Genomic DNA, 15,218 nt, shown 5'->3' on the forward strand with positions numbered 1-15,218 from the left:
CCAAAAATGACTTCATTAACTGCCAATCATATCCACTTATTGTTGCATTTTTTTTATCCAAAAGATTCAAGTCATTATTTGTAGACTTGGAAAACAGGGAACAACCTCAAATAGCAAAGTGTTCATAATAAGTCCAAGTAAAGAACGTGGAATTGCTTTGCAAACCTTCATATATTCTCTCTGAGCAATATTAACCTGAAATTGCCCAATTAACTGATCAAACGGCAAAAACTCCTAATTAGACTACAATCACGCCATTTAAAAGGTGAAAGGGGCGTGTTTTCACTCAAACGGATAACCAATAATCAAGACCGGACAATAATATAGTCGGCATCCTCGGGCCTTTAAATAGCCTACCGCTCACAAAATGTCAGTGATCGCATCGGAAGTTAGAGGTAACATCCATTTTCTATTTCTTCAATCTGGACATATTGCAGGACGTCATGACGAACGTTCCGACGCCAACTGGTTTGGAGAGCGCGGTGGCACAGAGAGGAACTCTTCCCCGTCGCCATTCAAGCGTTTGTCGGAACTTATTTGGACCCGTCGACCATTATGCGCTGAACCGCGAGTTGAAGGCGAAGCTGAAGGAAATATCTGAACGAGACCAGCGTCGATGGAATTTCCACTTCGAGACAGACGCACCAATTCCCGGGATTTATGAATGGGAAGGAATGTCAGCGGAGTCGATGCCAGCCTTCTACCAGGTGTCGGAAGTTGGAGCACGCAGGTAAGCCAAGCCCTTGCCTTTTTCTGACCAATCAGTCTTCACTGAGCTCAGTGGCGACTATGTGAATCTTGGTGGTGCGAACTCCATATTTTCTTTCTTATGCATACAAGCAAAGCCACAATACATTCATTGCACTAACCACGACAAGCGTTCCCACAAACTGTTAGGGCCTACATATAGTTATCCCAGTAGAGTTCTTTCCAGCACAATGGAGCGAATGAAGTCTCTTACAACATTAGATGCCATTTCTCGAACGGGTTATAGGCTGCATGTGCACCACCAAGTCAGAACAGGTGAAAATAGACCAAATTATTATTAGGTTGAGGCACATGTGCTACTATCAGTTTGATACACAACATACACTTAGTATTTATCTACAGTATACATATCTCCCTGGCATATTACATCATTGATGCAGCACCATACAACATGTTTTTGAATCACCTTGTGATCTGATCACGTAAACAGGAAGATTCCGTGGTGGTCCTTTGTTGCCATTTTGTTAGTCTGGCATTCTCTAGCTTTATGGTAAACGCACAACCACTCCGTTGAATAGCAGGCTAGTTGTTGCTTTGCAGTTAGCCACTGATTCCTTCCAAACGACTAATTGTTGAATTTTGTTATTTCCAACTTGTGTGATCTTTTATAGCCGATGAGCACCAATATGTTAAGTTTAATTCATCTTCATATGACAAGGATTAAAATGCATTGGTTTGATTTAATGATGCCCACTAGCTAAAATGTTGACCTGTTCAGTCCAAAGCTACTGTACATTTAATTTGACTTCATTTTCTGTGGCCAATGACTGAGTTTTTTTTTTTAGAAGGCCACTTAGAATTATATTACATGGCAGGACCCAAACAGCTGAAATGTGTATCCTAAATATTTAATCTGGACTATGTACTGTCCCCATGAGTGACAGAACACTGAGCAAATCATGTCACAATGTTCCTATTTGCTGCTTGCTTGCCGCACCACCACATAAGGCACTGAGAGGCTGAAAGGCATGCATTTTGGAGCTGCCTTACTCAAGAAAACTAACCTTGTTCGTATGGTCTTTAATATTAATATTTTTGTTACGTTTGCAAACTGACACTAATTAATGCCAAAATAACATGCAAGCCCCAATTATTTTCTGCTAGAAATGTAGAGAATTTAGGTTGTGGATGCTATACTGACCCCCAGTGGCAACTATATCACCATAAAGTCAGAAATAAACAGCTTAAGGGTGGTCTCATGTTGGCTTTGCTGGAACATGCTTGAAGGGTCTTCTCTTAACTTAGGCTAAACCCACGTTTTAAAGAAGTGGTTTATTAATATAAATGAGGCCACACAACCTGCTTGTCTACAGGCAGACCAGAAGCAACATCCTTTTTAATTGGCAGATGAGGGGCAACCCTGATTAGAAGCACCTGCTGCTCACCTGTTCCCTATGCTGGTTTGAATGAAAATGATTACCCACTGAAGGCTAAAGCAGAAACGTCTGTGTACGCTTCCCTGACGCAGCGACAATACGAAATTAAGTGACCGTTAAGCAACTACTTTATGAATGCGGGCCATCACATTTGATCTTATCTAAAATTACGGGTTTTACGCACCAACTTAACTTCTAGGCGAGTCCGATGTTCCTCTTTTGAAAGGCCACGACTTTTTCCCCCGCTTGATTATCCGTTTTCAATAGATTCTCCAAATTGTCCTACAGTTTGGATTGGCAGAAACGCTTAAAGTAACCAGTCTATCATTGGAACCGGCTTCAAATAACGACATATGTTCTGAAACCTATTAGCTGTACCTGTTCCACTGAGGATAAGGCACATTTTCAAAGTAAAGTTTTTGTTTAGAAAGGTGTAGGTCTACACGGTATAAAGCCTATTAAAATATACACCTGTTTAAGGCTAGATTCAACTTGTATCGCGGAAATATTGTGGCAGATCGGCCTTAAAATGAAAAGGTAATTTCCGATTGAGCCGACATATCCAGCGTTTACCGTGAACGCAGTCTCCGCTCATTGCCTTTTCAACTCTGTGACGATGCCTAGAAACATTTGATTTGGATATGTGGTATGAAAAATGACGTGACGTAATATATTCTGAAATGGGAGGTGTGAAATTATCAAGCCTAAAAAGCCTTATTGGAATGATGAGTTAATGGATCTAGGGTCAGTCTTGCGCAAGGCTGAGTACCTATTGTTAGTGTAAAAATGGGAATACAAGAGAACAATGTATGAAGAATTTAAAAAAACAGCGTGTAAGACTGGCTATTTTTATTATTTTGATGGCGAACTGAACAAGAACTGCAGAACATGTTGTGTAGTCAATTGGTGTGTAAAATGGCGACTCAAGATGAACCAAACACACAGATAATGTATTTTAGAAAACCAGCTACTAAAGTGTTTCAGTTTTGTTTTGGTGAAGACATTCTTGAGTTAACTAGCATTTATAAAAAAAGGATAAACGTTACTTTTCTATACGCAACATCTGCCCTGGCCGACTCGGCAAGTAGATCTCTTGGGAGTTATAGGAAACACTCAAAGATATTGGTTATGCTACGTATTCCAAACTGTATCAGACATGTGTGTGTTCTGGACTATTTGGCAGGAGTGTTGGGTGCTAAGAGGTATTTTAAAAACGAACATGTTCATAACCGAGTAGTACGTTACTTTTAGGTCCACGTTTGCACCTATACTTGGAATAACTGGGGACATGTGCTGGGAACCAGGTGAGATGGCTGGCGTCTATGGTGACATTTTGCAATAGACTGTTGGATTTGCCAGAATAGTTAGCAGTTTCAGTGGTATCTATCCTGGGCAACTGAAATGTCTTGACTGAACATCTGCACGAATCTAATTTAAGGGAGACATGGATATTATTAAACAACTGATGCAATATGACGATGATGGGTGGAAGAGATTAATCATGATCCTGTTTGAGTTAAGGGTGAATTCGTAAGATATTATGTCGGACCTTTCTAAAAGCCAGGATATTGCCTCTGCGTAGTGAAACACTTCGGTATTGTGGTGAAGAGGAAAGACTATGTAACTATTGGGACCTTGAAGAAATGCCGGATAAAATTAGGGTAATTCTCTATTGGCCTTTTCTACCATGATATAAGCTTGCTCTTATTCCAGAAACCACACCAGATATGCACTATGTGGCTGAGTGAGGAGGAATTATTATTTTTTATTTTTTTGTCCCTTGTATTTCCGTTTGAGGAATATTTAGATAAAGCCTAGAATAAAAGGGCTACCTGTAATTAAATTGTACAAATATGTTTTCTGTGTGTATAGGCTTGTCTGTCATGAGTACTTTGTGCCAGACTGCATCCTAGTGACTAATGTTTGTTTTTCTGTTTACTGCTCCAGGGTTGTAATTGTTTGTATAACCTTATTTACTATGTAGTATTTTTCACTGATGCGCAATGCAGACAACTACGGAATAATTTATTTACCATTGTGAATTATTCATGTTTGTCAATTAATCCCATAAGGGGTGGGTTGACGATATGACAAATACAGTTGAATTCCATTCAACGCCGATATTCCGCGATTTCAACGATAGATTGAATCCAGGCCTAAACAGCAGAAATACGTAGGCTACAATCCATCCTGCAGTGCAGAAAGGTTAAATAATTAAACCCCCTGCAAGTATGCAAAAGTTAACTTCATTTGGCGCAATTTCAGGTTGTGACATCAGACTATAGCGCCGAGGTTGTCACTGATCATGTGCGTGGTTTTTGCCTCAACCAAACCCCTCTGACTTCACTTTGTTCCAACGAAGTTAACCAAGAGAATTGGTCCAATACGAGGAAATGTAACTATAACCCAACACTATGTCTTCGGTGTAAGAGGTCGACATTTTATGAACGTGCAGTCAACGCCACTCAAAGTATAGGTAGGTCTATACAGTGGCGATTTTAGCGTCCGCATTTTGGTGGGGCAAACATAATATATATATTTTTTTTAGATGCAACACAACACATTTCACTGTGACAAACTGTTAGGGCCTACATACAGCTGTCCCAACAGCTTACCACTGCTACACCTTTCTATCAGTGGAGTCTTGTCTGGCAGCGAAATGGTTAATTCGGCCTAATTTTCCAGTAAAAAAAGAGATCTGACTTGCCTAAGTCTTTTCCACTGACAATTTGAAATGGGGTGGTAGGTAGGCTAGTGGTTCGAGCGTTGGACTAGTAACTGAAAGATTGCAAGATTGAATCCCTGAGCTGACAAGGTAAACCTGTTCTGCCCCTTAACAAGGCAGTTAAACCCACTGTTCCTAGGCCGTCATTGAAAATAAGAATTCTTAAATGACTTGCCTAGTTAATGTGGGCCTTTGTTTGGTTCTGACTTGTTGTACAGGAAACATAGGATAAAGGGGGCATATAAACAGACAATGAAAGCTCTTAAAATCTAACAGTTCCATAAAATAGGCTAATATGGGAGGAGGGGAGGGACCAAATTGTTAGGGTAGTCACATGGGCTACTAACGGCTTACTACACAACATACCTTAGCTACAGTATACCTCCCTGGCATATTACATCATTTATGCAGCATACGATACATTTTTGGACAGGAAGATGGCACAGCTTTCTTTGTGGGCAAATTGTCATTTGACTCAGTTTTGCATTCTCTGGATTTGTGGTGCTTTCTAGATCACTGGGGGTTTGAAACGAGGTTGAATCGTCAGCACTCTAGACTTGGAACTCGGAGTTACATTTTGAATGCTCATCCATTTCCAAGTCTGCACTTTATTTATTTGTTTTATCCTCAGTTCCAAATTGTCTTGAATGAGGCAGAATATATTTAACCTTTTCTGGCCCATGGTGTTGCTGTGAATGTTTATCCTTAAGCTTGGAAAAGAGCCTTAAACCCAGACTTGGACCCCACACCCTCCACCAACTAGCTGGCAGTGGAGGTCAACATTTTTAGGGATTGTTTTGCAACTCCGTCTCTGACTCCTTCCAAACCACTCATTGTTGAAATTGCAATTTCCAACTTGTGTAATGGCCGATGCCCTTGAGGCTTCTTGGATTGGAATGTCTAATCTAACTATGGCAGCACCCGAGGGGGCATGAACTTTCTAGCTCTCCCTGTAGTTTCTTTTTCTTAACAAGACTGGTGAGGCTCCGCTGCCCTGAATGACTTGTCACTAACAAACTCTTTAACGAGAAACTTGTTTTAATGACTTGTCGACTACATAATGTTGATCTTGTATTATTGACTAGTATGAATTGAAGGCTAAACGTTCTGCACTTCTTCCCTGCAGATTTGTTCCCGAGGAGAAGATCGATGTCTGAGATGACTAGCCCCCAGCACAATTCTTCTCTCAATTCCCCTTGAAGAAACGAGGGAACCTTTCGATTAACCACGCTGACAAATGCTACCATCTGCCGCTTCTGCAGTTCATATTTTCTATCTCGGGCCAAAAAAAGATGGAGTAACCCTCCCAAATAAGCAACATGTGTTTATGTATTTAAAAAAAAAAAGAATAATTCAATTAACTTGTGTTAATTTATTACGTGTCTGATTGTTTGAAATGGCATCTGTGAAAGACAAACAATTTTGTTGACTTTCTGCTCACTTTATTGCATTAGTGAGCCCTCAAATGATACTTAAGCTTAATTTGCTACATAGGTTATCTGCCTTTTTGCAATTGTTTTCCATTGGACAAAAGATGTAACCCACAAATGTTGGCTTAGGTTTTTTTGCCAAAGTAACAATGTTTTTAAATTATTTTATTTGATTTCAACTAATTTATGTTTTAATTCAATTAAGTTTTCGATTGTTTAAATGGTAGCTGGGGAAACTATTAAAACAATGTAGTTTACATTTTGACTTTCTGCTCATTTTATTGTATTAGTGAGCCCTCAAATGGCTAACGAGATGAGAAACGAGAATTTACTGCTCATTATTCCGCACGAAGATGCAGATGCTATTACCCTCGCTGTCGATATGCAAATCAACTCATCCATTCTACAGCATGTAAGCATATTTCCGATATGAGACCAATGTGGGGGGTTTCCGATTGACTAGCCCTTAACAGGGATTTGGGGAAGATTATCTGATTTGTGCCTTAACACCTAAGACGGCTGTATAGTAGTAATACACCAAACAATGTAACAAGTAATCAATACTTTTACACAAATGATTGGCGTTTCTTTTCAAATTCTGTATTAACTCCAAGTGCTTTCGCTTTTCAATATCGGGCTATGAAGATGACCAACCGTTAAGTCAAATAGTGTGCCCCTGCCATTATCTGTTATAAAGCAAATACGTCAGGTGTATAAAATAAACACGTTTAGAAGTGAAACATTGTATCTTAACCTACGTCTGCCTGTATAGAGTAACGTGTCAACTTTTAAATTGACCTATCAAATAGACTGATTTATGTATCAGATTTGGTCTGGTTCTAGTAGAAGTATAACCTATAGTTTTGAGAGTAATGAATAAGCGGGACTATGGAAATGTATTTAGTTAAGTCAATAGTGACTGCGATAGATCCATGAGCGATAAGCGCATATACATTACGCAGTAGGAGGCTGGGAGATTTGCAGGACAATTTAAGGTTCGCAAGTCTCAAGGATTGACCATACAGCAGGAAATTATTTAAATATAGATATCAAGTAAATCTCTTTATACACCAAGTCTTTAGATGTTTAATGAACAAAACTAATCAACTAGTCTAGTACACACTAGTGGTATATTAATGGTTGACTATATTCATTTTCACAGCATTTCATTTTGGTTCCATATTTAATGGAGTTGTCAATATTATAGTCTGTACCTGCAGTAGTGTAGACTGAATTCTGCCCGGACTAGTGCACTTTCCTCCCGTAACAGATGGTCTACATTGTCGCCCCAAGGCATCCAACTTTACCATCAATGTTTCATTAAATCTGTCCCAAGGGCTTGTCATTGCCCACCCACTGATAGAATTCCCTCCATGATGTAACTTTGTTCCCTCTCCTTTGTCCAGTGTGTGTGATACAGTGACAGTTGATCTGCCTGTAGGGGAGACTATATGACACACCACACGTGGACAAGCCGCTTTAATTGGCAATAGTTTAGTCTGCACTAACGGATGTTATTATAATGGAATCAAAAGACCATCTAGGTACTAATACTGTCTCGGCCCATCAGTTTGATCACTGAACTGTCGCTTAGGACCAATATGGATGGTGGTACGGAACAATTTCTAACATGGTGCAACAGTGTTCCCTTTCCCCTTGTCCTACTGGTGCCAGTGAAGTCATGTTCCCCACTCGTCCTGTTGCCCAGTGTCTCCTCGTCCAGCTGAGTAGCAACAGCAGGCCAACAGAGCACTGCCACAGCACAGAGACACATTATACATGGCACATCACATTCAGTATTTACAGTCCAGTCATTAACAGTCCATGACAAACACAAACAACTCCTACCTTTGCTCCAGTGACCACTCCTGTACATCGTGGGCATCGTCTCTGCAGCGGTAGCGCCCCCTATAGACAGAGCACCCAAAGTGCACAACATGACTTTTACCCCACAGCCAGCTAAATCTAAGCCAGAATAATTCACCAGTCACTCTGCTGTTGATGACAAGTGTGAGGCATCTCCAAGAGCTTAGACCTATATGCAAAGCATATATAGTTAGCCTTTTCATTTTTGCTCTACATGCAAAAAGCTTCCTGAGCTCTGTCGTCATAGTGAACCACATGCTCTCTGTAGAAGGGGGGCAGCGGCGGCGGCTCTGAGCTCCATTTGCCCTCTACATTTGTTTAACAATTAGAAGGTAAATATACAAACATTGGGTGACAAATCACAAATGAACAAAGAGCAGTCGGATCACATGCAACTTTTTTTTTTTAACAAATGAGTGCGTGCTAGCTAGAAAGCCAAACATGAATGTTTAACAATACAAAAACCTACATAAGTTCCCCAAGAAGCAATGTCAAACATGTTTCCTTGGAGGTGATATTTTCATAAGATCTTCACTGCTTATGTATTCAAGAGACCTGAATAAACCCACTGTCAGCACCCTTTATCAATACACATTACCAACTATATCACACTGTCAGCACCCTTTATCAATACACATTACTACCAACTATATCACACTGTCAGCACCCATTATCAATACACATTATTACCAACTAGATCACACTGTCAGCACCCTTTATCAATACACATTATTACCAACTATATCACACTGTCAGCACCCTTTATCAATACACATTACTACCAACTATATCACACTGTCAGCACCCTTTATCAATACACATTACTACCAACTATATCACACTGTCAGCACCCTTTATCAATACACATTACTACAAACTATATCACACTGTCAGCACACATTACTACCAACTATATCACACTGTCAGCACCCTTTATCAATACACATCACTACCAACTATATCACACTGTCAGCACCCCCTTATCAATACACATTACTACCAACTATATCACACTGTCAGCACCCCTTATCAATACACATTACTACCAACTATATCACACTGTCAGCACCCCCTTATCAATACACATTATTACCAACTATATCACACTGTCAGCACCCCTTAATTCACATTACTACCAACTATATCACACTGTCAGCACCCCCTTATCAATACACATTACTACCAACTATATCACACAGTCAGCACTCCTTTATCAATACACATTACTACCAACTATATCACACTGTCAGCACCCCTTAATACACATCACTACCAACTATATCACACTGTCAGCAAACATTACCAACTATATCACACTGTCAGCACACATTACTACCAACTATATCACACTGTCAGCACTCCTTTATCAATACACATTATTACCAACTATATCCCACTGTCAGCACACATTACTACCAACTATATCACACTGTCAGCACACATTACTACCAACTATATCACACTGTCAGTACCCCTTTATCAATACACATTACTACCAACTATATCACACTGTCAGCACCCTTTATCAATAAACATTACTACCAAATATATCACACTGTCAGCACCCTTTATCAATACACATTACTACCAACTATATCACACTGTCAGCACCCTTTATCAATACACATTACTACCAACTATATCACACTGTCAGCACCCCTTAATACACATCACTACCAACTATATCACACTGTCAGCACACATTACTACCAACTATATCACACTGTCAGCACACATTACTACCAACTATATCACACTGTCAGCACTCCTTTATCAATACACATTATCACCAACTATATCACACTGTCAGCACCCCTTAATACACATCAATACCAACTATATCACACTGTCAGCACCCCTTATCAATACACATTACTACCAACTATATCACACTGTCAGCACCCCCTTATCAATACACATTACTACCAACTATATCACACTGTCAGCACCCCCTTATCGATACACATTATTACCAACTATATCACACTGTCAGCACCCCTTAATACACATCAATACCAACTATATCACACTGTCAGCACCCCTTATCAATACACATTACTACCAACTATATCACACTGTCAGCACCCCTTAATTCACATTACTACCAACTATATCACACTGTCAGCACTCCTTTATCAATACACATTACTACCAACTATATCACACTGTCAGCACCCCCTTATCGATACACATTACCAACTATATCACACTGTCAGCACCCCCTTATCAATACACATTACTACCAACTATATCACACTGTCAGCACCCCTTATCAATCAATACACATTATTACCAACTATATCACACTGTCAGCACCCCTTAATACACATTACTACCAACTATATCACACTGTCAGCACACATTACTACCAACTATATCACACTGTCAGCACACATTACTACCAACTATATCACACTGTCAGCACCCCTTTAATCAATACACATTACTACCAACTATATCACTGTCAGCACACATTACTACCAACTATATCACACTGTCAGCACTCCTTTATCAATACACATTACTACCAACTATATCACACTGTCAGCACCCCTTAATACACATTACTACCAACTATATCACACTGTCAGCACACATTACTACCAACTATATCACACTGTCAGCACTCCTTTATCAATACACATTACTACCAACTATATCACACTGTCAGCACTCCTTTATCAATACACATTACTACCAACTATATCACACTGTCAGCACCCCTTATCAATAAACATTACTACCAACTATATCACACTGTCAGCCCCCCTTATCAATACACATTATTACCAACTATATCACACTGTCAGCACACATTACTACCAACTATATCACACTGTCAGCACACATTACTACCAACTATATCACACTGTCAGCACACATTACTACCAACTATATCACACTGTCAGCACCCCTTATCAATACACATTATTACCAACTATATCACACTGTCAGCACCCCTTTATCAATACACATTACTACCAACTATATCACACTGTCAGCACCCCTTATCAATACACATTATTACCAACTATATCACACTGTCAGCACCCTTTATCAATACACATTACTACCAACTATATCACACTGTCAGCACTCCTTCATCAATACACATTACTACCAACTATATCACACCGTCAGCACCCCTTAATACACATTATTACAAACTATATCACACTGTCAGCACCCCTTAATACACATTACTACCAACTATATCACACTGTCAGCACCCCTTAATACACATTACTATCAACTATATCACACTGTCAGCACACATTACTACCAACTATATCACACTGTCAGCACCCCGTAATACACATTACTACCAACTATATCACACTGTCAGCACACAATACTACCAACTATATCACACTGTCAGCACACGTTACTACCAACTATATCACACTGTCAGCACCCATTACTACCAACTATATCACACTGTCAGCACTCCTTTATCAATACACATTACTACCAACTATATCACACTGTCAGCACTCCTTTATCAATACACATTACTACCAACTATATCACACTGTTAGCACACATTACTACCAACTATATCACACTGTCAGCACCCCTTCATCAATACACATTACTACCAACTATATCACACTGTCAGCACCCCTTCATCAATACACATTACTACCAACTATATCACACTGTCAGCACCCCTTATCAATACACATTACTACCAACTATATCACACTGTCAGCACCCCTTCATCAATACACATTACTACCAACTATATCACACTGTCAGCACACATTACCAACTATATCACACTGTCAGCACCCTTTAATCAATACACATTATTACCAACGATATCACACTGTCAGCACCCTTTATCAATACACATTACTACCAACTATATCACACTGTCAGCACTCCTTTATCAATAAACATTACTAACAACTATATCACACTGTCAGCACCCTTTATCAATACACATTACTACCAACTATATCACACTGTCAGCACTCCTTTATCAATACACATTACTACCAACTATATCACACTGTCAGCACCCTTTATCAATACACATTACTACCAACTATATCACACTGTCAGCACCCCTTCATCAATACACATTACTACCAACTATATCACACTGTCAGCACGCCTTCATCAATACACATTACTACCAACTATATCACACTGTCAGCACCCCTTATCAATACACATTACTACCAACTATATCACACTGTCAGCACCCCTTCATCAATACACATTACTACCAACTATATCACACTGTCAGCACACATTACCAACTATATCACACTGTCAGCACACATTACTACCAAATATATCACACTGTCAGCACCCTTTAATCAATACACATTATTACCAACGATATCACACTGTCAGCACCCTTTATCAATACACATTACTACCAACTATATCACACTGTCAGCACTCCTTTATCAATACACATTACTACCAACTATATCACACTGGCAGCACCCTTTATCAATACACATTACTACCAACTATATCACACTGTCAGCACTCCTTTATCAATACACATTACTACCAACTATATCACACTGTCAGCACCCTTTATCAATACACATTACTACCAACTATATCACACTGTCAGCACTCCTTTATCAATACACATTATTACCAACTATATCACACTGTCAGCACCCTTTATCAATACACATTACTACAAACTATATCACACTGTCAGCACCCTTTATCAATACACATTACTACAAACTATATCACACTGTCAGCACCCCTTTATCAATACACATTACTACAAACTATATCACACTGTCAGAACCCTTTATCGATACACATTACTACCAACTATATCACACTGTCAGCACCCCTTATCAATACACATTACTACCAACTATATCACACTGTCAGCACCCTTTATCGATACACATTACTACCAACTATATCACACTGTCAGCACCCTTTATCAATACACATTACTACCAACTATATCACACTGTCAGCACCCTTTATCAATACACATTACTACCAACTATATCACACTGTCAACACCCTTTATCAATACACATTACTACCAACTATATCACACTGTCAGCACCCTTTATCGATACACACATTACTACCAACTATATCACACTGTCAGCACCCTTTATCAATACACATTACTACCAACTATATCACACTGTCAGCACCCTTTATCGATACACATTACTACCAACTATATCACACTGTCAGCACCCTTTATCAATACACATTACTACCAACTATATCACACTGTCAGCACCCCCTTATCAATACACATTATTACCAACTATATCACACTGTCAGCACCCTTTATCAATACACATTACTACCAACTATATCACACTGTCAGCACCCCTTATCAATACACATTACTACAAACTATATCACACTGTCAGAACCCTTTATCAATACACATTACTACCAACTATATCACACTGTCAGCACCCTTTATCAATACACATCACTACCAACTATATTCAAAGGAAAATGTAACTGCTGCACTATGTACCTTAATAGGACAGCTCTTATAAGGATGTGAATTAAATGAGACTGGATGTTATCAGAGGGAGTTAGATGGACAGGGAGAGGAGGAGAGGTTAACCTCATTGGCTGCGAAGTTGAATACCAGAAAAACTTTCTCCATGTAACTGAAAGGAGTAGTTGGCTTTTATTTTTCTTCTCAATCGATGGATGCCACTCAGCTCAGGGCTGAGGGTTGGCTGTCAGATGAGATTAGACTGCTGCATTTAACCTATATTCTTCCCTAGACTGAGCTGAGGGTTGGCTGTCAGATGAGATTAGACTGCTGGAAAAGAACCATAAAAGATTTGTCTCCTACTGGCAGCGATTAAGAATTTGCATCGGAGTCAACATTACTTGACGGTGCTCATTTGCATAGGATGCCTGGTAAAAGATGATCATCAGAAATGGGAAGAGATTCGAGGCCCATGCCTGCACAGCAAAAACAAGCAGCTTCAGCTTATTACTGTATTTGGCCACTCAGTAAAATGTATCTGGATCATGGCAGTCGTTTGGACAAGTTATGGGCAAAGATCCACATAACACATTTAGGTTTTTCACCCCTAAAGTATATTTCATCCTTTTTTTTGCCTCAGGGCAACACGGTGTCATAAGGGTACATTTGTTAAGGGGAAAATAGTAGAACAAAGGTGCTCTTTTCATAAGAAAATACAAGTTAGTCATAAACTAGTATTTCACTGCTTCTCAAAACTGCTTCTGGGGTCCATTCTTCCTGTCACTGTCCTTCGGCTCACTGTCCTCAGAGGGCATGTATGATCCTAACTGCTCTGTGAAGCTCCGCCCATAGAATGTCTCTGTCAGTGTCCTTCAGCTCACTGTCCTCAGAGGGCATGTATGGTGGGTGGGTGGGTGTGCTGCTATTGGTGGTGGGTGGTTGTGCTGCTAGCGGTGGGTGGGTGTGGTGGTGGTGGGTGTGCTGCTATTAGTGGTGGTTGTGCTGCTAGTGGAGGTGGTTGTGCTGCAAGCGGGGGTGGCGGTGGTTATGCTAGTAGGGGTGGTGGCGGTGGTTATGCTAGTGGTGGTGGCGGTTATGCTAGTAGCGGTGGTGGCGGTGGTTATTCTAGTGGTGGTGGTGGTTATGCTAGTAGCGGTGGTGGTGGTTATGCTAGTAGGGGTGGTGGCGGTGGTTATGCTAGTGGTAGTGGCGGTTATGCTAGTAGCGGTGGTGGCGGTGGTTATTCTAGTGGTGGCGGTGGCGGTGGTTATGCTAGTGGTGGCGGTGGTTATGCTAGTAGGGGTGGTGGCGGTGGTTATGCTAGTGGTGGCGGTGGTTATGCTAGTAGGGGTGGTGGTGGCAGTTATGCTAGTAGCGGTGGTGGCGGTGGTTATGCTAGTGGTGGTGGCGGTTATGCTAGTGGCGGTGGTTATGCTAGTGGCGGTGGTTATGCTAGTAGCGGTGGTTATGCTAGTGGCGGTGGTTATGCTAGTGGCGGTGGTTATGCTAGTGGCGGTGGTTATGCTAGTGGAGGTGGTTATGCTAGTGGTGGCGGTGGTTATGCTAGTGGTGGCGGTGGTTATGCTAGT

General features: G+C 40.4%; 1 long non-coding RNA gene across 1 annotated transcript; it reads left to right on the forward strand.

Annotated features, from left to right (window-relative positions):
• The first annotated feature begins 340 nt into the window (after positions 1–340).
• On the forward strand, positions 341–6,558 carry LOC118964965. Its single transcript, XR_005052280.1, has 2 exons — positions 341–730; positions 5,996–6,558. It is a non-coding gene; the product is annotated as an uncharacterized LOC118964965 (long non-coding RNA).
• Positions 6,559–15,218: the final 8,660 nt, after the last annotated feature.

Source organism: Oncorhynchus mykiss, chromosome 6 (assembly GCF_013265735.2).
Source record: "Oncorhynchus mykiss isolate Arlee chromosome 6, USDA_OmykA_1.1, whole genome shotgun sequence".
Lineage (NCBI taxonomy): Eukaryota > Metazoa > Chordata > Actinopteri > Salmoniformes > Salmonidae > Oncorhynchus > Oncorhynchus mykiss.